This window comes from Aulonocara sp. 'chitande type north' Nkhata Bay, linkage group LG7, assembly GCF_057382095.1.
Source record: "Aulonocara sp. 'chitande type north' Nkhata Bay isolate Kocher_YH1m ecotype deep benthic linkage group LG7, A_spYH_male_GT1.1, whole genome shotgun sequence".
In the NCBI taxonomy this organism is placed as follows: Eukaryota; Metazoa; Chordata; class Actinopteri; order Cichliformes; family Cichlidae; genus Aulonocara; species Aulonocara sp. 'chitande type north' Nkhata Bay.
The window spans coordinates 64,203,022-64,229,843 of NC_141350.1; the positions used below are offsets into that span (position 1 = coordinate 64,203,022).

The following is a 26,822-nucleotide window of genomic DNA, read 5'->3' on the forward strand; positions in this document are numbered from 1 at the left end:
TCTACACACTTATACGTGCGCCAAATCTTAGAAACAATCACTGCTGTGTGGACCGATCACATGGTTATAAACCAGGTGAAAATTGACTTCAAACTTTTGAGCTGTAGTGTAGATTGCAATGATAGTGTATAGTTATCTATTACAGAAGAATATATAGAAGTATGAGGACAGGGAGACACTGTAAAAAAGTTATGAGCTGTCTTGCTGCAGAGAAAGTGGAGTCTGTCATCCTTGAAAAGCTCCCAAGATAGGCAGCTGGCAGGTTGAATGATGCTCTGCCTCTGTGGTCAAGTACAGACATAGGCCTTAAGCAACCATGAGCCACTGATAAGTGTGAGAAATTAGTGCACTTAATGCAGCGGTCCCCAACCCCCGGGCCTCGGACCGGTACCGGTCCGTGAGTCGTTTGGTACCGGGCCGCGAGAGTTGAGGCTCAGGTGTGAAATGTATGGTTTTCAGGGTTTTTATCGGTTTTCAGCGTTATTTTGTTATCGTTTTTATCGTTAACTCGGTGTCCCTGGGTCTTTTCAAGTGTTATGAATAAATCTTCTTTTTTCGGTACCGGTACTAGTTTTATTTTGTTGTATTTATCTGCGACACCTTAAAGGTCGGTCCTTGAAAATATTGTCGGGCATAAACCGGTCTGTGGCGCAAAAAAGGTTGAGGACCGCTGACTTAATGCATGTTTTCTAATTATATACGTATGAGCCACTAATAGGAGAAAATGAGCACGCAATAAAGTGGACTTGTTAGGGAGAGATTGCCATCAGAGTTAAAACACTCCACCTCAATTTTGATGATGGACACAGCTAAAAAAATGAGCGTTTTGTTGACACTGATGACAAAATCCTGGTCAGATACAGACAGACACATGCATACAACACACACTACTGCTCAAAAGTTTGTGGTCAGATTCAAACAGTTGTCTTTTAATTAATAATTTACATTTACTTTAACATAATATTACATGAAAATGATCAGAAATGTTTTCACAGATGTGTGTTTAATGAATCATTTATGTTGAATCACCCATGATGCATTAGGAAATGTCTACACACTTATACGTGCGCCAAATCTTAGAAACAATCACTGCTGTATGGACCGATCACATGGTTATAAACCAGGTGAAAATTGACCTCAAACTTTTGAGCTGTAGTGTAGATTGCAATGATAGTGTATATTTATTTATTACAGAAGAATATATAGAAGTATGAGGACAGGGAGACACTGTAAAAAAGTTATGAGCTGTCTTGCTGCAGAGAAAGTGGAGTCTGTCATCCTTGAAAAGCTCCCAAGATAGGCAGCTGGCAGGTTGAATGATGCTCTGCCTCTGTGGTCAAGTACAGACATAGGCCTTAAGCAACCATGAGCCACTGATAAGTGTGAGAAATTAGTGCACTTAATGCAGCGGTCCCCATCCCCCGGGCCTCGGACCGGTACCGGTCCGTGAGTCGTTTGGTACCGGGCCGCGAGAGTTGAGGCTCAGGTGTGAAATGTATGGTTTTCAGGGTTTTTATCGGTTTTCAGCGTTATTTTGTTATCGTTTTTATCGTTAACTCGGTGTCCCTGGGCCTTTTCAAGTGTTATATGAATAAATCTTCTTTTTTTCGGTACCGGTACTAGTTTTATTTTGTTGTATTTATCTGCGACACCTTAAAGGTCGGTCCTTGAAAATATTGTCGGGCATAAACGGGTCCGTGGCGCAAAAAAGGTTGAGGACCGCTGACTTAATGCATGTTTCCTAATTATATACGTATGAGCCACTAATAGGAGAAAATGAGCACGCAATAAAGCGGACTTGTTAGGGAGAGATTGCCATCAGAGTTAAAACACTCCACCTCAATTTTGATGATGGACACAGCTAAAAGAATGAGCGTTTTGTTGACACTGATGACAAAATCCTGGTCAGATACAGACAGACACATGCATACAACACACACTACTGCTCAAAAGTTTGTGGTCAGTTTCAATCAGTTGTCTTTTAATTAATAATTTACATTTACTTTAACATAATATTACATGAAAATTATCAGAAATGTTTTCACAGATGTGTGTTTAATGAATCATTTATGTTAAATCACCCATGATGCATTAGGAAATGTCTACACACTTATACGTGCGCCAAATCTTAGAAACAATCACTGCTGTATGGACCGATCACATGGTTATAAACCAGGTGAAAATTGACTTCAAACTTTTGAGCTGTAGTGTAGATTGCAATGATAGTGTATATTTATTTATTACAGAAGAATATATAGAAGTATGAGGACAGGGAGACACTGTAAAAAAGTTATGAGCTGTCTTGCTGCAGAGAAAGTGGAGTCTGTCATCCTTGAAAAGCTCCCAAGATAGGCAGCTGGCAGGTTGAATGATGCTCGGCCTCTGTGGTCAAGTACAGACATAGGCCTTAAGCAACCATGAGCCACTGATAAGTGTGAGAAATTAGTGCACTTAATGCAGCGGTCCCCATCCCCCGGGCCTCGGACCGGTACCGGTCCGTGAGTCGTTTGGTACCGGGCCGCGAGTGTTGAGGCTCAGGTGTGAAATGTATGGTTTTCAGGGTTTTTATCGGTTTTCAGGGTTATTTTGTTATCGTTTTTATCGTTAACTCGGTGTCCCTGGGTCTTTTCAAGTGTTATATGAATAAATCTTCTTTTTTCGGTACTGGTACTAGTTTTATTTTGTTGTAATTATCCGCGACACCTTAAAGGTCGGTCCTTGAAAATACTGTCGGGCATAAACCGGTCCGTGGCGCAAAAAAGGTTGAGGACCGCTGACTTAATGCATATTTCCTAATTATATACGTATGAGCCACTAATAGGAGAAAATGAGCACGCAATAAAGTGGACTTGTTAGGGAGAGATTGCCATCAGAGTTAAAACACTCCACCTCAATTTTGATGATGGACACAGCTAAAAAAATGAGCGTTTTGTTGACACTGATGACAAAATCCTGGTCAGATACAGACAGACACATGCATACAACACACACTCTGCTCAAAAGTTTGTGGTCAGATTCAAACAGTTGTCTTTTAATTAATAATTTACATTTACTTTAACATAATATTACATGAAAATGATCAGAAATGTTTTCACAGATGTGTGTTTAATGAATCATTTATGTTGAATCACCCATGATGCATTAGGAAATGTCTACACACTTATACGTGCGCCAAATCTTAGAAACAATCACTGCTGTGTGGACCAATCACATGGTTATAAACCAGGTGAAAATTGACCTCAAACTTTTGAGCTGTAGTGTAGATTGCAATGATAGTGTATAGTTATCTATTACAGAAGAATATATAGAAGTATGAGGACAGGGAGACACTGTAAAAAAGTTATGAGCTGTCTTGCTGCAGAGAAAGTGGAGTCTGTCATCCTTGAAAAGCTCCCAAGATAGGCAGCTGGCAGGTTGAATGATGCTCTGCCTCTGTGGTCAAGTACAGACATAGGCCTTAAGCAACCATGAGCCACTGATAAGTGTGAGAAATTAGTGCACTTAATGCAGCGGTCCCCATCCCCCGGGCCTCGGACCGGTACCGGTCCGTGAGTCGTTTGGTACCGGGCCGCGAGAGTTGAGGCTCAGGTGTGAAATGTATGGTTTTCAGGGTTTTTATCGGTTTTCAGGGTTATTTTGTTATCGTTTTTATCGTTAACTCGGTGTCCCTGGGCCTTTTCAAGTGTGTTATGAATAAATCTTCTTTTTTCGGTACTGGTACTAGTTTTATTTTGTTGTAATTATCCGCGACACCTTAAAGGCCGGTCCTTGAAAATACTGTCGGGCATAAACCAGTCCATGGCGCAAATAAGGTTGAGGACCGCTGACTTAATGCATGTTTCCTAATTATATACGTATGAGCCACTAATAGGAGAAAATGAGCACGCAATAAAGTGGACTTGTTAGGGAGAGATTGCCATCAGAGTTAAAACACTCCACCTCAATTTTGATGATGGACACAGCTAAAAAAAATGAGCGTTTTGTTGACACTGATGACAAAATCCTGGTCAGATACAGACAGACACATGCATACAACACACACTACTGCTCAAAAGTTTGTGGTCAGTTTCAAACAGTTGTCTTTTAATTAATAATTTACATTTACTTTAACATAATATTACATGAAAATGATCAGAAATGTTTTCACAGATGTGTGTTTAATGAATCATTTATGTTGAATCACCCATGATGCATTAGGAAATGTCTACACACTTATACATGGGCCCATTTTTAGTAACAATCACTGCTGTATGGACTGATCACATGGTTATAAACCAGGTGAAAATTGACTTCAAACTTTTGAGCTGTAGTGTAGATTGCAATGATAGTGTATAGTTATCTATTACAGAAGAATATATAGAAGTATGAGGACAGGGAGACACTGTAAAAAAGTTATGAGCTGTCTTGCTGCAGAGAAAGTGGAGTCTGTCATCCTTGAAAAGCTCCCAAGATAGGCAGCTGGCAGGTTGAATGATGCTCTGCCTCTGTGGTCAAGTACAGACATAGGCCTTAAGCAACCATGAGCCACTGATAAGTGTGAGAAATTAGTGCACTTAATGCAGCGGTCCCCATCCCCCGGGCCTCGGTCCGGTACCGGTCCGTGAGTCGTTTGGTACCGGGCCGCGAGAGTTGAGGCTCAGTTGTGAAATGTATGGTTTTCAGGGTTTTTATCGGTTTTCAGCGTTATTTTGTTATCGTTTTTATCGTTAACTCGGTGTCCCTGGGCCTTTTCAAGTGTTATATGAATAAATCTTCTTTTTTCGGTACCGGTACTAGTTTTATTTTGTTGTATTTATCTGCGACACCTTAAAGGCCGGTCCTTTAAAATATTGTCGGGCATAAACGGGTCCGTGGCGCAAAAAAGGTTGAGGACCGCTGACTTAATGCATGTTTCCTAATTATATACGTATGAGCCACTAATAGGAGAAAATGAGCACGCAATAAAGTGGACTTGTTAGGGAGAGATTGCCATCAGAGTTAAAACACTCCACCTCAATTTTGATGATGGACACAGCTAAAAAAATGAGCGTTTTGTTCAAATTCAAATTCAAATTCAAATTTTATTTGTCACGTACACAGTCATACACAGTACGATATGTAGTGAAATGCTTGGACAACTGCTCGTGACCTAAAGAAAACAAAAAAGGAAAAGGCTATGAATAAGATAGGAAATAAATATGAAAAATTAAAAAGGGTAAATTTAACTAGGAAGGAATAAAATATAAATTAAGGTTAAAAATGAAATAACTGTACAACACAAATTAGAATGAAGGGTAAATTTAACTGGGAAGAATAAGATAAAGATAAATATATAAATTAAAGTTGAAAATAAAATAACTGTACAACAAAATACACAATACACAATATAGAACTATATAAGAATGTATGAAGAAATCTAAATATAAATAAATATATACACAATAACAGCAGCTGTACAAGTATTAACCGGAAATGAAGAATATAGTGACCAGTGTTGTGCAAAACCAAAGTCCAGAAAGTCCAGTGTGTGTGTAAGAACCATATGTGTGGGTCAGTACTGTGTGGTGGTGTGATTGAGAGACCGTATCGCCTGCGGGAAGAAGCTCCTCCTCAGTCTCTCTGTGTTGGTCTTCAGGGAGCGGAATCGCTTTCCTGACCTCAACAGAGAGAACAGTCTGTTGTTGGGATGGCTGAGGTCCTTCACGATCTTCCTGGCCTTGGTCCAGCACCGCCTGCTGTAGATTGAGTGCAGGTCAGGGAGCTCGGAGCGGATGGTGCACTCAGCTGACCGCACAACCCTCTGTAGAGCTCGTCTGTCCTGCATGGTGCTGTTCCCGAACCAGGTTAAGATGTTTCCCGCCAGGATGCTCTCTATGGTGCACGAGTAAAAGTTCCTGAGCACCTTGGAGGGCAGTTGGAAGTCTCTCAAGCGTCTGAGGTGGTAGAGACGCTGTCGGGCCTTTTTCACCACGGTGTTGATGTGACAGGACCATGACAGGTCCTGCGTGATGTGAACTCCGAGGTATTTGAAGCTGTCCACTCTCTCCACTGGGCACTCGTTGATGACGGGGGTCTGGTAGTTCCTCTCCTGCTTAGTGCTGAAGTCCACTATCAGCTCCTTTGTCTTACTGATGTTTAGAAGGAGGTTGTTCCTCTGGCACCAGTTCTCCAGATTCCTAATCTCCTTCAGGTAGGCCGTCTCGTTGTTATCAGAGATCAGGCCCACCACGACGGTGTCGTCAGCAAACTTGATGATGGTGGTGGAGCTGGTAGTGGCCACACAGTCATATGTGTACAAAGAGTACAGCAGGGGGCTCAGAACACACCCCTGGGGGGCTCCAGTGCTGAGAGTGGTGGAGGCTGAGACATGTCCGCCCATCCTTACTGCCTGTGGTCTGCCAGTTAGGAAGTTGGAGATCCACTGACACATAGATGAGCTGAGTCCCAGATGCTCCAGCTTGGTGGTGAGTGTGGAGGGAATTATGGTGTTAAATGCAGAGCTGTAGTCTATGAAGAGCATTTTAACATAATTCCCCCTTCTAGTGTCCAAGTGAGTGAGTGATGTGTGGAGGAGATGAGAGATGGCATCGTCTGTGGAACGATTTGGACGGTAAGCGAACTGTAGTGGGTCCAGTGTGTCTGGTAGTGAAGAAATGATGAAGTCTCTGACCAGGCGTTCAAAGCACTTCATCACTACTGAGGTGAGGGCTACAGGGCGATAGTCATTGAGAGAAGCAGGGTGGGGTTTCTTCGGGACAGGAACAATGATGGACTCTTTGAAGCATGTGGGGATCACCGACTGAGATAAAGAGATGTTGAATATCTCAGTGAACACAGGAGCTAGCTGGTATGCGCAGTCTCTTAGGATACGACCTGGGATGCCGTCTGGTCCTGCTGCTTTCCTGGTGTTCACTCTTTTGAAGGCTCTCCTTACTTCATGCTCGGAGATGACGAGCACGTTTCCGGTGCTGGCAGTATCTTCCTGTCTGCAGCCGTTAGCGCCGCTAGCACTAGCATTGTTGGAGACCTTAGCTGCAGCCTCGAAGCGAGCATAGAAAGTGTTCAGCTCGTCTGCCAGAGTCACGGCCGCGTTCGTCATACCGGTTGTTGGTGCTTTATAGTCCGTTATTGTCCTTAGTCCCCGCCACAGGCTCCTAGAGTCACTCTGTTGGAGTTGTGACTCTAGTTTCCTCCCGTAGCGCTGCTTCGCCTCTTTCACCGCCCTCCGCACGTTATATGACGCGGCTTTGTACGGGTCCATGTCCCCCGTCATGAGTCCCGTGTTGTAGGCAGCGGTGCGGGATCTCAGAGCGTCGCGGATGGTTTTATCCACCCACGGCTTCTGGTTGGGAAACGTTGTTGACACTGATGACAAAATCCTGGTCAGATACAGACAGACACATGCATACAACACACACTACTGCTCAAAAGTTTGTGGTCAGATTCAAACAGTTGTCTTTTAATTAATAATTTACATTTACTTTAACATAATATTACATGAAAATGATCAGAAATGTTTTCACAGATGTGTGTTTAATGAATCATTTATGTTGAATCACCCATGATGCATTAGGAAATGTCTACACACTTATACGTGCGCCAAATCTTAGAAACAATCACTGCTGTGTGGACCGATCACATGGTTATAAACCAGGTGAAAATTGACTTCAAACTTTTGAGCTGTAGTGTAGATTGCAATGATAGTGTATAGTTATCTATTACAGAAGAATATATAGAAGTATGAGGACAGGGAGACACTGTAAAAAAGTTATGAGCTGTCTTGCTGCAGAGAAAGTGGAGTCTGTCATCCTTGAAAAGCTCCCAAGATAGGCAGCTGGCAGGTTGAATGATGCTCTGCCTCTGTGGTCAAGTACAGACATAGGCCTTAAGCAACCATGAGCCACTGATAAGTGTGAGAAATTAGTGCACTTAATGCAGCGGTCCCCATCCCCCGGGCCTCGGTCCGGTACCGGTCCGTGAGTCGTTTGGTACCGGGCCACGAGAGTTGAGGCTCAGGTGTGAAATGTATGGTTTTCAGGGTTTTTATCGGTTTTCAGGGTTATTTTGTTATCGTTTTTATCGTTAACTCGGTGTCCCTGGGCCTTTTCAAGTGTTATATGAATAAATCTTCTTTTTTTCGGTACCGGTACTAGTTTTATTTTGTTGTATTTATCTGCGAAACCTTAAAGGCCGGTCCTTGAAAATATTGTCGGGCATAAACGGGTCCGTGGCGCAAAAAAGGTTGAAGACCGCTGACTTAATGCATGTTTCCTAATTATATACGTATGAGCCACTAATAGGAGAAAATGAGCACGCAATAAAGTGGACTTGTTAGGGAGAGATTGCCATCAGAGTTAAAACACTCCACCTCAATTTTGATGATGGACACAGCTAAAAAAATGAGCGTTTTGTTGACACTGATGACAAAATCCTGGTCAGATACAGACAGACACATGCATACAACACACACTACTGCTCAAAAGTTTGTGGTCAGTTTCAAACAGTTGTCTTTTAATTAATAATTTACATTTACTTTAACATAATATTACATGAAAATGATCAGAAATGTTTTCACAGATGTGTGTTTAATGAATCATTTATGTTGAATCACCCATGATGCATTAGGAAATGTCTACACACTTATACGTGCGCCAAATCTTAGAAACAATCACTGCTGTGTGGACCAATCACATGGTTATAAACCAGGTGAAAATTGACCTCAAACCTTTGAGCTGTAGTGTAGATTGCAATGATAGTGTATAGTTATCTATTACAGAAGAATATATAGAAGTATGAGGACAGGGAGACACTGTAAAAAAGTTATGAGCTGTCTTGCTGCAGAGAAAGTGGAGTCTGTCATCCTTGAAAAGCTCCCAAGATAGGCAGCTGGCAGGTTGAATGATGCTCTGCCTCTGTGGTCAAGTACAGACATAGGCCTTAAGCAACCATGAGCCACTGATAAGTGTGAGAAATTAGTGCACTTAATGCAGCGGTCCCCATCCCCCGGGCCTCGGACCGGTACCGGTCCGTGAGTCGTTTGGTACCGGGCCGCGAGAGTTGAGGCTCAGTTGTGAAATGTATGGTTTTCAGGGTTTTTATCGGTTTTCAGGTTTATTTTGTTATCGTTTTTATCGTTAACTCGGTGTCCCTGGGTCTTTTCAAGTGTGTTATGAATAAATCTTCTTTTTTCGGTACCGGTACTAGTTTTATTTTGTTGTATTTATCCGCGACACCTTAAAGGCCGGTCCTTGAAAATATTGTCAGGCATAGTCTGTGGCGCAAAAAAGGTTGAGGACCGCTGACTTAATGCATGTTTCCTAATTATATACGTATGAGCCACTAATAGGAGAAAATGAGCACGCAATAAAGTGGACTTGTTAGGGAGAGATTGCCATCAGAGTTAAAACACTCCACCTCAATTTTGATGATGGACACAGCTAAAAAATGAGCGTTTTGTTGACACTGATGACAAAATCCTGATCAGATACAGACAGACACATGCATACAACACACACTACTGCTCAAAAGTTTGTGGTCAGATTAAAACATTCTTGTCTTAATTGTAAAATTATATTTGCTTTAACATAATATTACGCAAAGTTTACCAGTAATGTTTTCACAGATGTGTGTTTAATGAATCTTTTATTGGTTAAATCACTCATGATGCATTAGGAAATGTCTGCATATTTATACATGGACCAAATTTTATTAACACTCACTCCTTTATGGCCACATGGAACACACTTGATTCAATCAGATTACAAACAGAAAATGGGATGATCCATCACAAACCTCGATATTTTACTGTTTTTAATCCACACAATGATTTTGGTTTGTGCTGATATCTTTGGAAAAAGGTTTCTTGACTGACAAGTTTGGATGTAACATCACAAACTGACATCTGGTGACACGATGTACCAAATAAAAATGGGCCTCTGTAGATGTCACGGTTCCCTTGCCCTCTTTTGCTGGCCTGCTTCTTTCTCTCTCTCCTCTTTCGGTGTATGCCTGTGTTGTTGTCCGTGTGCTTGTCTTTTTTAGGGGATGCTCCTCCACCTTCCCGTCCCTCAGTCACTTGTGAAGAATCAGCTGATTACTCGCCTGTTCCTCGCGAGGTCTTCATGCTGGCTTCTAAACAACCAGATCATTGCAGTACCAAGGTAACGTATCATGCCACAGTCATGTCACATTTTCCATCAGTTCTTGCCTTTGCTCACTCTCTGTTTCTGTGCAGACGTTTCAGCGTTACGGATCTCCACGACCTTCTGTGACAGTGTCTGAGTGTGCCTCCAGACAACCTTCACTACCATTGAATCATACCTGTTATTAACCTCTGTCTCTCTTCCACAGCATGTCTTTTATCCTGTCTTCCTTCTCTCACCCCAACCGGTCGCAGCAGATGGCCGCCCCTCCCTGAGCCTGGTTCTGCCGGAGGTTTCTTCCTGTTAAAAGGGAGTTTTTCCTTCCCACTGTTGCCAAAGTGCTTGCTCATAGGGGGTCATATGATTGTTGGGTTTTTCTCTGTATCTATGAAGCGCCTTGAGGTGACTTTTGTTGTGATTTGGCGCTATATAAATAAAATTGAATTGAATTGAATTGAATTCTGTTGTTTTCATAACAGTACACTGTAGAAATAATGGACTGTGTATTAGGTATTGAGGTCATAGTGAATGTAGTTTATTAGTGTGTGTCGTAGTATGATTTTGTTGTTGATAGGATTTAAGATTACAAAATAGAAAATAGTCCTGGGATGGGAACAAAGAACTGAGGTGCAGGGAAGTGCGGCAGTTAACCCCCAAACACAGGACAGTAGCAAGATTTACTGAGGGTGAGGGGCAGACAATTGCCAATGTACATTACCTTAAAAGGAGATGGGGGTCAGGGTGTCAGCACCCCAGGCCACTTTACCAGTGTTTTTCCATTGTGGGGGATTTACTGTAGAAATTGGAGACCAGAGACTATAACTGTAATTGTTGTGTGAAACCCTTCAGATCAGCCTTTAGAGTAGGACTGCACAGGATGCAGTGTGCTGATCTCCAGATGCATCTGTAAGGAAAATGGGTAATGAAAGGATTGTGTGAAATTTGGAAACATCTCTGCGTGATCTCTACCAAGACAAAAAGAATCGGAGAGACCGACGTTGTCTCAACAACACTAAGTAGATATTCCACTAAATCTCATTTGTGATTTATGCTAAATGTTACCATTAATTATTTATATTTCTTTACGCTTCTGATTAATTTAGTAAAACATCAAAAGATTTTCACTGTTGACAGTAAATAAGACATTTCTAATTCTCTACAGACGTTTGAGCTGTAGTATAGATTGCAATAATAGTGTATGGTTATTGTTTATAGCAGATGAAATAGCAGATGAAGTATCAGGACAGGGTGTGAATAAAAGTTATGAGTTGCGTTGCTGCAGAGAAAGTTGTTCACTCTGGTGAGGTCTAATGAGTCTAATGGGAGGCTGAGCCTTCAGCTTTCCTGTCCCTGTCCTGTTTAACCAGAAACGCTCTCGTCTTTTAACATTAAACTCATAACTTTCCTTTTTGATCAGTCTTACAGCTACAGCTGGATCAGCTGACCCTGTCCCATCCTTTAGTTATGCTGTTATAGGCCACAACTGCTCATTAACTTCCCATCATGCACTGAGCACTTCTGTCTTTTACTCTCAGTGTGTTAATATATCACTACTGCGTGTCAGTAACGTTGGTCCTTTTCCTCCCATCATGTGTGATCCTCCACTTCTTTTAAGTGTCTCCCAGCACAATTCTTACCATATTTTGGTTCCTGCAACTGGTCTGTCGGGTTATTGTCTCCCCAGAAACACTTTCCTTGTGCTTTTGGAAATCTATTTTTTCCTATTTCTGTTTTGTTTTTCCTATTTCCGCTGTGTTTTGTGTGCTTTTGCAGGGTTTTTCTTATTGCTGGTGTTTTCTTAAGTTGCAGTCCGTTCGGCCTCTCAGGGCCACCGCAGTACAGTCCCCCCCAATTTTTTTAAATTTAACCCAACAACATAGTTGGTTAAATTATACAAAAAAAAAAATCATATGTGCCCATAAAAGAGGTCAAAATCACAGAACTCTACTCAAAGTTAACAACAACCAATACTGATACCTCAAACAAACTGACCTCACTAAAGAAGACAAAGGGGGAAACTTAAATAGTGGCTGATCAGCCCACAAAAATCACAAAAAGGGGTAAAACACACAAAAACCTAACTGAGACCAAAACCAGTTATTTATTATCCTGTAAATTAAACCTTATATTTAAGGAAAGACCAATGTGGATGCAGTGTTGTGTGTAAGCCTCTACACTGATATTACCACTGTGTGGCTGTAACTGCAGCCATCACACCGCCTGACCACGTTAAGGTGGTAATCTCTCAGGGGGAAAACAGAAAAACAAAACAACAAAAAATAAAATAAAATAATGCTCATCAGATTCTAACAATTCAAAACATGACATTTACCTTAACTGGATGACCTATATAATAAATATTATCGAACCCAACAATAGTACTTCACACTATTGCCAATATTAACAAAACCAAAAAGGGTAAGCCAAGTTATTTAAAAAAAGACAATTCACAAAGTCTTGAAAAATAGAAATAAAGAATAAAAATCTTCAATCCACTCTATAACAGCAGTCTCCTGCTTCCCTGCAGATCAACACGTTCTCACTCCTAACTCGTCATATGTGCGACGCCCATACAGCATGTATCACTTCTCAGTTATTTATTGCACTTCTTGCTCGTCAGTGAGGCACTTTTAGTGCTTTATCTATGTTTGTGTGGGGACTTGTTATAAATCAGTCTTCAACCTTTAATCTCTCTCTGAAAATGACTGGGATTAAATGCAGTATAATAAACTTTCCTGAACGTGTGTCTTGTCATGATCTCCAGTGCTGCCATTTCATAGGATCTCCTGTCCAGGGCTTCTCAGACGTTGGTTGTTTTTATAACTCCTCTCACCTTCTGCTCTTGTGTCTGCTGTGATAAGCCTTTTATACTCCATCCATCCATCCATCCATTCGCTTCCGCTTCTCCTTTTCAGGGTCGCGGGGGGCGCTGGAGCCTATCCCAGCTGTCATAGGGCGAGAGGCAGGGTACACCCTGGACAGGTCGCCAGTCTGTCGCAGGGCCAACACACAGGGACAGACAACCATTCGCACTCACATTCATACCTAGTGACAATTTGGATTATCCAATTAACCTATCCCCACAAGCTGCATGTCTTTGGACGGTGGGAGGAAGCCGGAGTACCCGGAGAGAACCCACGCAAACACGGGGAGAACATGCAAACTCCACACAGAAAGACCCCGGCCTGATGGTGGAATTGAACTCAGGACCTTCTTGCTGTGCGGCGCCTTTTATACTCACCCATTTTATTTCCATTTCTGTTTCTCACTATTTTTCTTAACAAGATTAAACCAGAATCAAGGTATGACTCAAGTATGTGAGGAAATTCTACACTAATTGGTACCCGCGGTCTTTCTTATGTTACATACCACACCCCAAAGAAAGGGCACACATAATGCAGACACATTTTCAGTGACCCAAATAACATTCAAACACGCTCCGTATCATAACCTCCTTTTTGTTTGTGTTTATTTTAAGCAGTTGATTTAACATAAGGATTAAAATAGAAAGAACAATCCTTGAAATAACACGTGTGTGTGAAATACATAATACAAAACATAAAATAAATAAATATGTCAAATCCCCTTAGATCCAGCCTCACAATCACTTGTTCTATGACGACTAAAGGAAGTTTATTTACGTCACAGACCCAGTGACGCCCATTCAGTTTCATTATCCAGGAAGTAACAGCTGATGCTCACTTCTGTTTAAGACACAGTCCAATCTTAGGTTCCTCATCCTGAGTGGAACAATGGGTCTATGTGAGTACAGCTGCCTTTTTCACATCATCTTGTTACGGCCCTAGCAGGGCCTCCTCCTGAAGGTGCCTGTGTGGGCGTGTCCCACCACCTCTTCTGCCTGAGGTGCCACCTTTCCCTGGTACACAGCTGACTCACATCAGTAATTAAAAGTATTTAAGCCCAGGGAAAGGTGAGCTCTGGGCCAGAGTGCCAGTAGTGTGGTTACAGCTTGTGAGCTGAGTGGTTGTTGTGTTTGCAGCTAGTGAGCTGTGTTTTTGGTGGTTTTCAGCTAGTGAGCTGCTCTTTCTTTTTGGCTTACGTTTTACTTTATTGACCAACGCCTGAGTTTTGTTTGTTTTCTTAAATGGTAATAGCGGCTTGTCCGTCTCTTTTAGTTAGTATAAATTGAAACTTTAATAAAACTCTTTAATTTAACCCCTTTGCCTCCTTGACTCCTTTTTCTGACCCGGTCCCTTTTGTTACTTCCCCCTCCCCGCCTAGTCCCCTCAGGGGAACGTAACAATCTCTACATTATATGAGTTGATGATTCTAGCATTACAGAAAATGTCTTAATATTTCCAGACTGAGCTGTGGTGAGATCTTTAGTTTTCTTTCTTGTGTTTCAGTGACAGCCTTAGCCATCACAAACCTATTTGCTTATTTATTTATTTTTATCTCTAAAACTCATAGGTAAATACATATCAATACATGTATTCATCGTGAAGCATCCTGATGATCAATAACCAAGTGTTTCTTCCTGAAACAATTACATGTAACCAGTGTTGGGGAGTAACGGAATACATGTACCGCCGTTACGTATTTAAAATACAAAATATGAGTAACTGTATTCCGTTACAGTTACCGTTTAAAAAGGTGGTATTCAGAATACAGTTACTTTGTTGAAATAAATGGATTACACTGCGGTACTTTGTAGCCACAGCTGCCCTGAGGCAGACTGACAGAAGCGAGGCTGCCATATCACGCCATCGGGCCTCCACTAGTAGGCAGTAGGTGAAGTGTCTTGCCCAAGGACACAACGACCAAGACTGTCCGAGCCGCGGCTTGAACCGGCAACCTTCCAATTACAAGACAAACTGCCAACTCTTGAGCCACGATCTAATGGACAGATGCAAGGTTATCGATGGTTACATCCTCGTGCAATAAAGAGGTTGAATGTTGTATCACACAATGCCTGATCAATTTGTTTCACTAACTCATCTAAATAAGGAATTTTGTAGCAGAAACAGTAATTATAGCAGTTTGTTGTGGAACAGTAATGTCCATATCAACAACTTTTTTCTTGTGGCTCTAATACTCCATCGTAACATAAAGCCTCCCCGTCTTCTCTGTAGCTCAGTTACTTGATCTAAATCCTTGATCAGCTGTGTGCTGAGCTATGGCCCAGTTAGATGTTAATGTGTGTTCTTATGTTGTGTTATAGTGACAGCTGTGTGTACTGCTGCAGGAGCAAGTAAGCAGTTTATTTATCTTTAACTAATTTGAATCAAAGCCCGATCCATGTCTGATACATGTCTTGTCTTCCTGCAGTAGGTGCTGTAGTCACTGCTCCTGCTCTTCTGGGAGCTGCAGGTTTCAATTCAGCTGGAATAGCTGCAGGCTCCTGCGCTGCAGGCATGATGTCGTCTGCTGCAGCTTCTAATGGAGGAGAAGTGACAGCCGGAGGTGTGGTGGCTGTTTTGCAGTCAGCAGGTAAATAAATAATTAGACGTTTTATTAGGATTTTAACTTACAACAACATGCAAAAAGAAGAAGTTCATGGCTTTGGGCCTTGGATTCCAGGCCGGAGTTGTGTCCTCAGCCTGTAGTCTGACTTGGAGGAAGAAAACTAAATCTTGTGGACCCCATTGCAGTGTGAGTGTGGTGGTTTCTTACTGGTCAATAGTAGACCTTACAATGTTCTTGTACGGGAGTCATTTTGAACCATACGTAACATTTGACGTTTGTTGACAGGATTTTTGACCAGCATACAAAACCACCTGCCTTAGACTGATCAATATGGCTGATGAACCATCTGAAACCGTTAATATGGTGTCACCATTTTTTATTGGTGCACCCTGTGTACCAGAATTTTGTGGCTTAACACGAATTATGAAGACCGGGAGAGCCAGATTAGTGCAATGCTCCATGCTCAAAAGTGGTCTATAGAGCAGCAGTGTGATTTTGTGCTGAGTGCATTAGGAGAGCAAGTGGAGCGGGATACGCCAGATAAGATCTTTCTTCAATTTAAAGAACTGTACGGGGACAAAACAGCTGTGGGTACCTTGCGTGCCATGTTTTATGACTGCAGACAAAGGCCAGAAGAGCCTATTAGAAAGTTCACTTTACATTTAAGGGAGATCTGTAATTTATTACTTTGGTTTGATTTTTCAGTTTTTCTTTACAGGAAAAGATGGATAAGCTTGGTGTTAGTCCTTTCCATCAAGTTTCCTTTGTTAAAGCTGTTTTCTGCTTACAGTATGTGAATATCAAATAAAGTCTTATGAATCAAATTATGTCAGTCCTTCATCACATGTATCACTTGTTTTTTTGGAGTGTTTTTTTTTCTTTGTTTTTTAATTTTGTTATCCCACATGAAAAATTCCAAAACTGCAGATTTTAGACACTTTAGACCTAAAATGTATATTCATTAGGGGAAAAAAACATTCATTTGTGATAGTAAACGTAAAACAACCTGAAAGACTTCATGTGACAGTCAGAACATTGAGCTTATCAAATTTGCGGACCCCCATCACGGTTATGACTGTTCTTCCCATCCCATGCAAGGCCACCTGGGTTGGCTGGAAGACTGTTTACTTAGCCTGTCGGGGCGAAGGACACTGTCTCAGCTGAACTCTGGATACACACACACACATACACTGATATGCACACACTGATCCCCCCTCCCTTTCCATACGCCTTCGATGATTGTGCCCTACCGGGGAAGATGGCAGTCAACTGGACCAGCGCAGATATGCTGCAGGACCGGATGCGCTGTCTACACCGGCTCTCTCTTACCCTTTACCTGCCCCTGTTGCTTGTCTTGTGTTTCTATGGTGTATTGATAGTCATGTGCTTTTGTGCTGAGGTGTTTTTTCTGTTATCAAACTGTTCTCCCACTAGGAGCTCAGTCTGAGTGGAGTTTTTTTCCCTCCTCCTCTTACCTCATGTAGTGTATTTTCGTTGTTTTTTCCTATCAGCCTACCTTTCTTACATGTCTCCCCAATGTGATGTTTGTGTAAAGTTGGTCAGAAGGTTCCTTTGTAAGTGCGCATGTGCCATTGGCGTGCTGCCTGCTGTAACCCTAATTTCCCACGGGATTAATACAGTATTCTGATTCTTATTAACAACTAAGGTCCAGTTATTTGTCTTAACAAACATTTCAGGCACATCCTCTAGTCTATTTGTAGGATTGTTGGCTGTCCACTCAAGATTCAGAGTTCAGAATACAAAAAGCAGAATAAGAGATTTTTGACTACCTGACTTCTGTCTGTATTAAGAGTGGCCTTTGGTGTCATATTTCAGCTGCTGCATTGGTTAATTGATTTAATAGACTTTAATATTTGAGACTGCTATTAAGCAGGTCAAAAATGAAGTTTCATGCTCATCTGAGGCTACATATATACAAACCCGATTTACTTCACACCAGATCATTTCTCATATGTAGGAAAAGGTAAGTTCATTAGATGAAACTTAAAGGATCTTTGGCTCACGACTTCATCTGGATGGTACAGCATAACCAGGTTAAGACATCTCTAAAAAATATATATTTTTGAGTGTTTTTGGGTGTTTTTTAATTATTTATTTAAATTTTATTTTCCATTGTTCACTGTGGCCTGTTAAGCATTTTATCAATATATATTTCGTTAAATATTTACAAGAAATCAGGCATTATACAGTGTAAACTTCAGTCCAGTGTGATTTGGATGCTCACCAGAAAATTTAGCCAGATATCAGCTGGGTTTAGATACAGTTCAGATAAGTTGGGAAATTCAAATTGTTACTGCAGCAGAGTACACAAGGCAGGAACAAATGAACACATGCAGCATACCTAACAGCAATAATGCTTTGCAAAAATAGAAGAAATATGGACTATGCAGGTACAATGAATAGATATGTACTTATATATGTAAATCACTCTGTCTATCTATCTACACATACACACAGACGTACACACACACAAATACACACACATACATATACAGACATACATATATACACATATATGATGCAATTATACAGATTACTAATAGAAGAAGAATGAAACATAGTGCAGTGTTTGGGTGTTAATAGTAGCAGGTATTTAGTATTGCACACTGATATATGTAAAGACCCCAGTGTGTTCATATGTGGTGTACATTCACTGCTGTTGTGCAGTGTACAGTCTGACAGCAGCAGCAGCCTGTCACTGAAGGGACTGTTTCAGTGTTGTCAGGGTGGCCTGTATGGGATGGATCGAAGATGGGGTATTTTAATCGAGTATATAGGGAAATGTGAACTCCTCTGACAATCTGAGTAATTGGATAACGCACTGTTATTGAAATTTCCAACTTCTGAGCCACAGAAAGAAATAACAGGCTTCATTAGGTTACCTTCCACTTGTTGACAGCAACTAAATAAAACCAACATATCCACATAATAACACCTTAAAGCAGGGGTGTCAATCTTAAATGAGCTGTGGGCCACTGCTGGTACTGTCATGTCATTGGAGGGCCACTTTAGTGTTCAAGTAGTACAAAAACAAACAAACAAGAAAACACCCACAAATCTTTCAGAAAATGTAGTGTTTTGTTTGTTTGTTTCAAATATTGTATAACAAAACTGCAAATGTGAATGCAAAAAACTTCTCACTAACTGAAACCTTTTTATTGAACTAACAAATAAAAAGGAAAGATACTCTCTTTCTGGCCAGACACGTGGAAGCATTTCTACAATAGTTTTGTCCATATTTAACAAAATAAAAATGCAGACATAAGTGAACACATTAGTTTTTGACTGCTAGTGAAAATTGTTTTCTTCACATATAACTCTCTCACTGAACTAATACAGCCAATCCCTCAACATGTTTTTACTCTGCTCATATTGCCCTCATTTTAAAACATTTTTGCTTTTAAAACAACTTATTTTCAAATTGCACTCAACAACAAAACCCCTCGTAACAAAAACGAACTTCAAGGGCCAAATTGTATTTCCTTTCTTCACGTCAACAGTAAGGGTGGCAAGTAGGGCTGACACGGGCCTCACGCAAGTTGGCCCCGAGCCGTGAGTTTGAGACCCCTGGTTTACCTACTGTCACTGCAGTGATATTAGCGTTTTTGTTTTGAAAGGTTACTAGTGGATGCTGGCAACAATCTTGGAAGAGAACAATACAATCTGTTATAAGGCCTTCACTGGAAAATTGTGTATTTGGAATATAATACCAACATGTCATTTGAAGATAACATATAGTATTCCAGTGACCAAATAGTATTTGGGTAAAAATCACTGAATAGTGTTGGAATAAAGTGTGAAAATTGTGAAGGATTAAAATATCCAGGAGCTCAAATTGGATATTTTGTTTCAATCAAACTTTATCAACACAAATTGCACAGGTTTATTGAATATGAATAACTTCACCTCAGTTGTTTAAGCTCCTGCCAAAGCAAAACATCAGTGTGCAACCAGTGTCCACTATTGAATTAAGTAAACCCAACATGTTTTTTTTAGTGCATAATCACATTTAGTGTAATAAACTATTAAACCAGAATTACATATTAGGATTTAGCCAAGTGTTAGGATGTAATGCAGAGTAGTATTTCTAGTAGGCTTGTTTTGATATGCCTGTTTTCATTTTATTTTCTAATTTTTAAAGAAGGCTTTAGAAAGGTCAAAATAAATCTTCTGTAAGGGAGTATCAGCTATTCTAGTAGAATTTATTTTACCAATGCAAGGGTGCATTAGTACCTTGTAATACAACATATCTATTTCATAAAGGGTGAACACAAATGTCCAAAGAGACTTCCTGGCAGCTGCCATTTTGAGTATAACCTCTGGTACGGGCACGTTCAGTTTGCAGCAGCTATACAACAGTGGCCTCTAGAGGTGTTTACACACTACCACCAAATCAGACAATGCAACACAACACGCAGGTCGCCCCAATGAATAGATTAGGCTGGTAGCAGTGACTTGTTAACTTATCATTTATCAAACATGTCTCCCATGAATGATGTGAAATAAATTTGAGGCATAACATTTACGTCACAAGTTAGAAGTTGCAATCAGTTTTTAGGAAAGTGAGTTTAATAAGAGTAGGTAAAATAATGCAGTAATTTCTTAGATTTTATAATCATTTTATAAATCATGTTGGCTACAGCCTATTTAGCAGTGCAACAAGAGCATTAGACAAACAAACAAATAAATAAACAGTCAGCAAAAACAAAAAAGTTAGTACCCAGGGATAAAAATGTTGAGTATGAAAGGGAAACCTAATGGACAGATGTGATGCCTGAACAGTGGTGGCTTTAAGTGATGTATCAACTTAAACATGCATCCACAGTTTATGTTACATAAGTATGATGATCAGTGGTGACGGCTGGCGCCACTTTGGAAGCAGAAACTGTTGGTTTGAAAGCCTTTAGTGTCTCCTTGTGGCGGGACTCTTATACTGTACTGTGAGATCTCGAGCAGTGACCCCCCCCGTCACTCTGGCTCCTACCTCAAAGCACACTGTGCGCTGTCGATCTTACGTGCTGCACAATAATATTCAATAGTTAGTGTTTACTGTTATATTCACATAGATCATCGCGATGATGTTATTTATTAAATTGCTCTCTTTTTTGCTCGTTTTCTCTTTTTTTCCTGACAGGTGATCCAGGTGATTGATATATGTATTTTTTTGTCTGTTTGTTTTTCTTTTTTGTCCTTTATCACGTTCATCTTCCCCGCTGTTTTTCTTTCCCTCTTTCTTTCTCCGTTTTCTTTCCCCCAGTCAAATCCGTCCCATGTTCAGCAAGTGAAAATAAAACAAAATAAACATTTGGTACTTAATGGATTGAAAAGAAAAATGATGGCACTCTTGTAGTTCACACAGGTGGTGATGATTCAGGGTTTTAATTTGTAAGGTTTGAATTTTGAGCCATCATAAATTTTAAACCAGGAAAGTATAATATTTAACATCTGATAAGTTAAAGCTAATACAGCTGCTCATATATAGGTAATTTGAAGAACTACCTACACCAATGAGTAGACTTCCCAGAATGGAAACAGCACTCTTTGTGTGGTTGGAGAAAACAGTCAAGTTGTTAAGAACTATGACTGAGAAGAATCCGCCTGTGTACAGCAGCAGGCTGCCTTCCTAGAATTTGGATATCCCCCGTGCGCTCGTCTCTGTATTATGTGCATTACCTCTCTTGGAAAATTAAAACCACAGCAGCTTTTTATAGTTTTCTTCATTCACTATCATCTTACACCAAAAGTCTACGCTGAAGAAGATTATTCAAAACATGCAACACAGTCACCAATCCCAGCAAATCCACCCCTAAGTCAGACTGTACAATACAGAAAATAAAAGAGCTACATCTCAGACTCTACAGGCTTCAGTTAGCATGTTAAATGTGAAAATTCAGTTAGAAAAAGACTGAACAAAAACGGCCTGAGTTTAGCAATTAACCAAAGTGACAAACATTGCTCTAAATAATTCTCCCCTAATCCAAGTAGTCACCCAAACCTGGACGTGGATTTAGAGGCCTGAGGGCCATCTCACACATTTATTCAGAAAAAAAAAACAAGTTTCAATTAAAATTAAACAAATCAAAATCTTGTGGACGTGTGCCTTTTACATGTTGGTAAAATGTTTAGGATGAGATGGAGATATAACACTCATGCACCGTGAAAATTATGAAGGTCTAAACATGTATCAAAGGGACTCACTGAACATCAGTGGATTTCTATGGGGCAAACGTACTTAAACAAGCCACTGTGACCATTGAGGCAGAGCAGAATGAATGATACTGATGGGAACTATGAGGGTTTGTAGTTAAATTCCTGCTCTTACAGGATCAGGGAGTGTCTGTTTAAAGATTATTAACATACACTGTAAAATTTAATTAGTTCCCAGAACTCAAAAAAATTGAGGAAACTCATTGCCTCAAAAGAATTGAGTAAAGCTTAACTTAAAATGACTAAATTAGGACAACTTGTTTATTTTGAGTACTCTGTACAAGCTCATTTGTTCCCAGAACTCAAAAAAATTGGATCAAGTGAGATGACCAAGTTAGGGCAACTTACTCATTTTGAGTACACTGTACAGCCTTGTTAGTTCCCAGAACTCGTTGCCTCAAAAAAACTAAGTAAAGCTTACTTAAGATGACTAATATTGCAAGTCTGCAGTATTAAGAATAACTTGATATTTCTGACTGTACAGTACTAATTGTTTACTTACTGACAAACATTTCAAGTTCAACTAAATGAAAAACAATTTGTGGTAACCTGAATATGATTAAAAATAATTAACAACACTTTTTGTAATGATGTTAAAATCAGACCAACTTTTATTTTCAAACACAACAAAGTATAACAGCCAACATACTGGACACTGTTCTGCTGAACAACAAACAATTATATTGCCATCACGGTTATAATCTTACAATGAAACAAAGTCTCAGATTTAGTTATTCTAAAAATAAGTTTAGGCCTACCACAAGTTTGTTTTGTACTTAAATTACTTCTATAATCAAAATAAAATATTTGTTGTTCTGTCACAAGTGCAGTCTCTAATTTAAACAACACATTTGTTTTTCATTCCAACACATGAGCTGGAATGTTGTAATATTTTAAGGATGGCTTGTTTCCAGTCCAGGCATTACTGCCTGAATGACTATCACGGATCGAGGTGATCCAAATATAGGTGCAGAAGAAAGTCTTTAACTTCCCTTAAGTACAGTGGCAGTGGATGTGGGTTGGAGATGCAATGAGCTTGAACCTGCAGGCGACCATCTTCACTGACCACACCATCTGTGACGGAGGACTCATCTCTCCTGTTGTCCTGCAAGCAAACAATCATATTTTTTGGAACATGAACTTAATTGCTTTCTTAAAACATTTTTTTCTGCATTTGGTATGAAACAGACTCCAATTTAGACAATCTCAGGCTCCCTCCCCACTGGAGAGGTGACATTCAATGTCCAAATTGTCAGTCTGGATAGCCGTGACCCCCACCCGACACACAATAATGTCATGAAAGCATCATTTTAAAAAGGGCTATGCAAAGATGGCCAATAACTTTCATTCTAATGATGTGCAAAATGATTTGGGCACAAAACAAATTTTGCTGTTAAACTTGCAGACTTCACTATATTCAGTGTAGACCCTCTAAACTAAGTTTGGGGGATGTGATCTTTCAAGAAATGCAGACCAAACTGTTGTTGTTTGTTTACTTACACAGCATGTCTTGTAGAATTAACTGGAGTCACCAGCAACAGCCTAGTGCAGTCATATCTCAAGTCTAATAACAGAAGACAGGAAAAGATCAGTAAAGAAACAACTTCCCCAAACCAAAAAAGAAGTAAAACAATAAGTAAAACAGGCTGATCTAAAGTATGATTAAAGTTCAGCCTGATTAATATAAATGTCACTGACAGTTGCTAATATATTGGAAAACCAAAATACTTACCACTGAGTTGATGTCTTTCTGTCCAACAGCAGGAGTGCTGGTCCCGAGCCTCAAAGACAGTATGAAGCAAGCAGAGGGAGAAAAAACAGAACATTTTTCAGAAACCGATTTGATCCTTAATGGCTGTGCAATCATTGTAACATAGAGTTTGCTTATGTTGTTAAATAAAGGCTAGATTTGACATTAATAGATGCCACAGATGTTCAAGGTGCCACAAAGCATGAAAAAAATGGACGTCTTGGAAAACGTCTGGGCATTTTTGCAAATATGTGACGTCTTGATAAATCGAGCAGATATTTGAACTTTCGACAGCTACATTCTCGCCTGAAAATATCTTAAAAGTTGATTTTGTGACCCAGAAAAAGTAATAGGTTTTTTAGCCGCGCTCCTCCACCATTGCTGCGCTTACAAGTACGCACAGGCTCCGACGAGAGCTCTGTTATAGCTGACCGGGAGGTCAAGGCTTGGTAAGAGTCCGCGAGCACAGCTAACTCCTGGCTTATTGTTTTCACCCCCCCGAAGAATTTTGTCTGGGCTCTTATCTCACTTTTTTATTTCAAACAATCAACAGAAAATTTCACAGACACATTTTTATATAAGGTTTTTAAGGCTGTGGTGTTCATTTCTAAGTAACATGAGCCCAGCCGCAGCAGCAACGCTAGGCTAACACTAACTAGCTAGCACGGTGCTAAACTAAGAGAAGCCACAAAATCAGTTTGAATAAGAGTAAACATTTACTCACCAAGTCAGTGTATCAGGTAAAGATCCACAGCAATGACAACAATAATCTCTTGAGCTGACGCTTTCCTAGGTTTGCTCAACATATTCCATAAAAAATGCTGGCACCATGAACTTGCGGACTGATCCGTGCTAGGGAGGAGGACGGTAGTGAGTGGCATTTTCAAAACACATCTTTCATCCCTCCGCACTGAGAAGAAAAACTTCTGTCTTACTTAGTTTTTCTAAATTAAGACAACTCAAATAAATTGAGTTTATCAGCATTTCTGTAGAGGACAGAACCACCTGCTTTAATCTACCATGATGCTCTGTGTTATGTTGCCATGGCAATATGAAGTCAAATAAATACAAATATATAAACTGCACATTTGAAGGAGGACAAGAAGACAGGCAACTGGAAGAGCTTTTGAAGCAGGGAAACTTTTCTGGATTACTCTTAATTTAACTGGAAATTTTGCGAATACAAGTCAAGGAGGAAACAAGGAGGCAGGTTGGATTATATCTGAGGACAGGACGAATGAAGGAGAAGCATGAGGAGAGAGAAAACAGCAGAGCGATGGTGCAGAGCTAATCGTGGATCAAGTCGAAGAAGCAAGCATCAAAACTGTGAGTAAACATAACACATAAAGACTTAAAAATTACTGTGCTGATTAAGGAAACATTAAATTTGGTTAGTTTGGGGTCTGCAGCTTCAGGTTTGTGGGTTCAGTTGGTCTCAAAATTGAGGAAAGACAAAAAAAATTCTTTTGAAAGGTTGTTGGAGGATTCTTACTGTAAGAAATATCTGGGTTTATTAACTGCTTTTATTAAAAAAAAGTTGCATTTTATTTAGTCACATTGGAAAGGGAAGATTGGAGGATCGGGACAATAATGTGGCCAGATTTACTGTTTCCTTAATCAGAACAATAATTTTGATCTGAACTAGAAACTTCACTATGATCACCGTGTTAAAGGTTGAGTTACTTGTCAGTCTACATTTATGTTAAAGGTACTTTTAAAAAATGCAGTTTATTCGTTGTTTTTTAAAAAAAGGCTCCGCACCTGAGAAAAAAAGAAAATAGGTATCCACACCCCCAAAATTGCTGTGGATCAGAGTAGCTAAGCCCTGGTTAACTGCAATTATATAACAGGAGATGAAAAATATTGGAATGATTGAAAGAAACAAAGATTGCTTTAGGGTTTGAAGATTTGACTTTCTTATTGAAAGAGACGAAAACTAATCCATGTGTGACACTGAGAAAAAAACTGAAAGCTTAAAAGATCTGGAGGTCTGACTACTGTTATTCAAATGTGCAAACTTGTTTTAATGACATTAGAAAGAAAATGGGATGTTTAAAAAGGTAATATATAAAGATGATTTTTATATTACTTGAAAAAATGATGTTGGTTAGTGCTTCTGTACTTAGAAAAATGCTGGGTGACTAGTAAGCTGAGATTTAATGTGATAAACTGAGGAAAGGTAATATAATCTACACACTTGCTATTATTATTGTAATCCATACACCAGGTAATATTTAATCAATCATCATTCATAATTGGTGATCTATGCAAGTTTTAAGGAATAATATTTATTTGCATTCCCAATTAATTTGCAAAATCTAAAAGCGGATCTTGGTTGTTTTTTTTTTTTGTTTTTTTTTAAAAAGACGTTTCTAACTGACTTGAAACTTTTTTCAGCTGTAGAGTAAATTGAGGAGCACACAATAAAGTGAACATGCTAGGGAGAGATTGCCATGAACTCAATTTTGATGACAAAAACAGCTAAAAGAATGAGCGTTTTGTTGACACTGATGACAAAATCCTGGTCAGATACAGACAGACACATGCATACAACACACACTACTGCTCAAAAGTTTGTGGTCAGATTCAAACAGTTGTCTTTTAATTAATAATTTACATTTACTTTAACATATTATTACATGAAAATGATCAGAAATGTTTTCACAGATGTGTGTTTAATGAATCATTTATGTTGAATCACCCATGATGCATTAGGAAATGTCTACTCACTTATACGTGCGCCAAATCTTAGAAACAATCACTGCTGTGTGGACCAATCACATGGTTATAAACCAGGTGAAAATTGACTTCAAACTTTTGAGCTGTAGTGTAGATTGCAATGATAGTGTATATTTATCTATTACAGAAGAATATATAGAAGTATGAGGACAGGGAGACACTGTAAAAAAGTTATGAGCTGTCTTGCTGCAGAGAAAGTGGAGTCTGTCATCCTTGAAAAGCTCCCAAAATAGGCAGCTGGCAGGTTGAATGATGCTCTGCCTCTGTGGTCAAGTACAGACATAGGCCTTAAGCAACCATGAGCCACTGATAAGTGTGAGAAATTAGTGCACTTAATGCAGCGGTCCCCAACCCCCGGGCCTCGGACCGGTACCGGTCCGTGAGTCGTTTGGTACCGGGCCGCGAGAGTTGAGGCTCAGGTGTGAAATGTATGGTTTTCAGGGTTTTTATCGGTTTTCAGCGTTATTTTGTTATCGTTTTTATCGTTAACTCGGTGTCCCTGGGTCTTTTCAAGTGTGTTATGAATAAATCTTCTTTTTTCGGTACCGGTACTAGTT

General features: G+C 40.0%; 1 long non-coding RNA gene across 1 annotated transcript; it reads right to left on the minus strand.

Moving 5' to 3' along the window:
• Positions 1–22,379: 22,379 nt before the first annotated feature.
• On the minus strand, positions 22,380–24,561 carry LOC147326604 (uncharacterized). Its single transcript, XR_015130621.1, has 4 exons — positions 24,251–24,561; positions 23,509–23,557; positions 23,277–23,340; positions 22,380–22,881 (listed from the first exon to the last, which is right to left on the minus strand). It is a non-coding gene; the product is annotated as an uncharacterized LOC147326604 (long non-coding RNA).
• Positions 24,562–26,822: the final 2,261 nt, after the last annotated feature.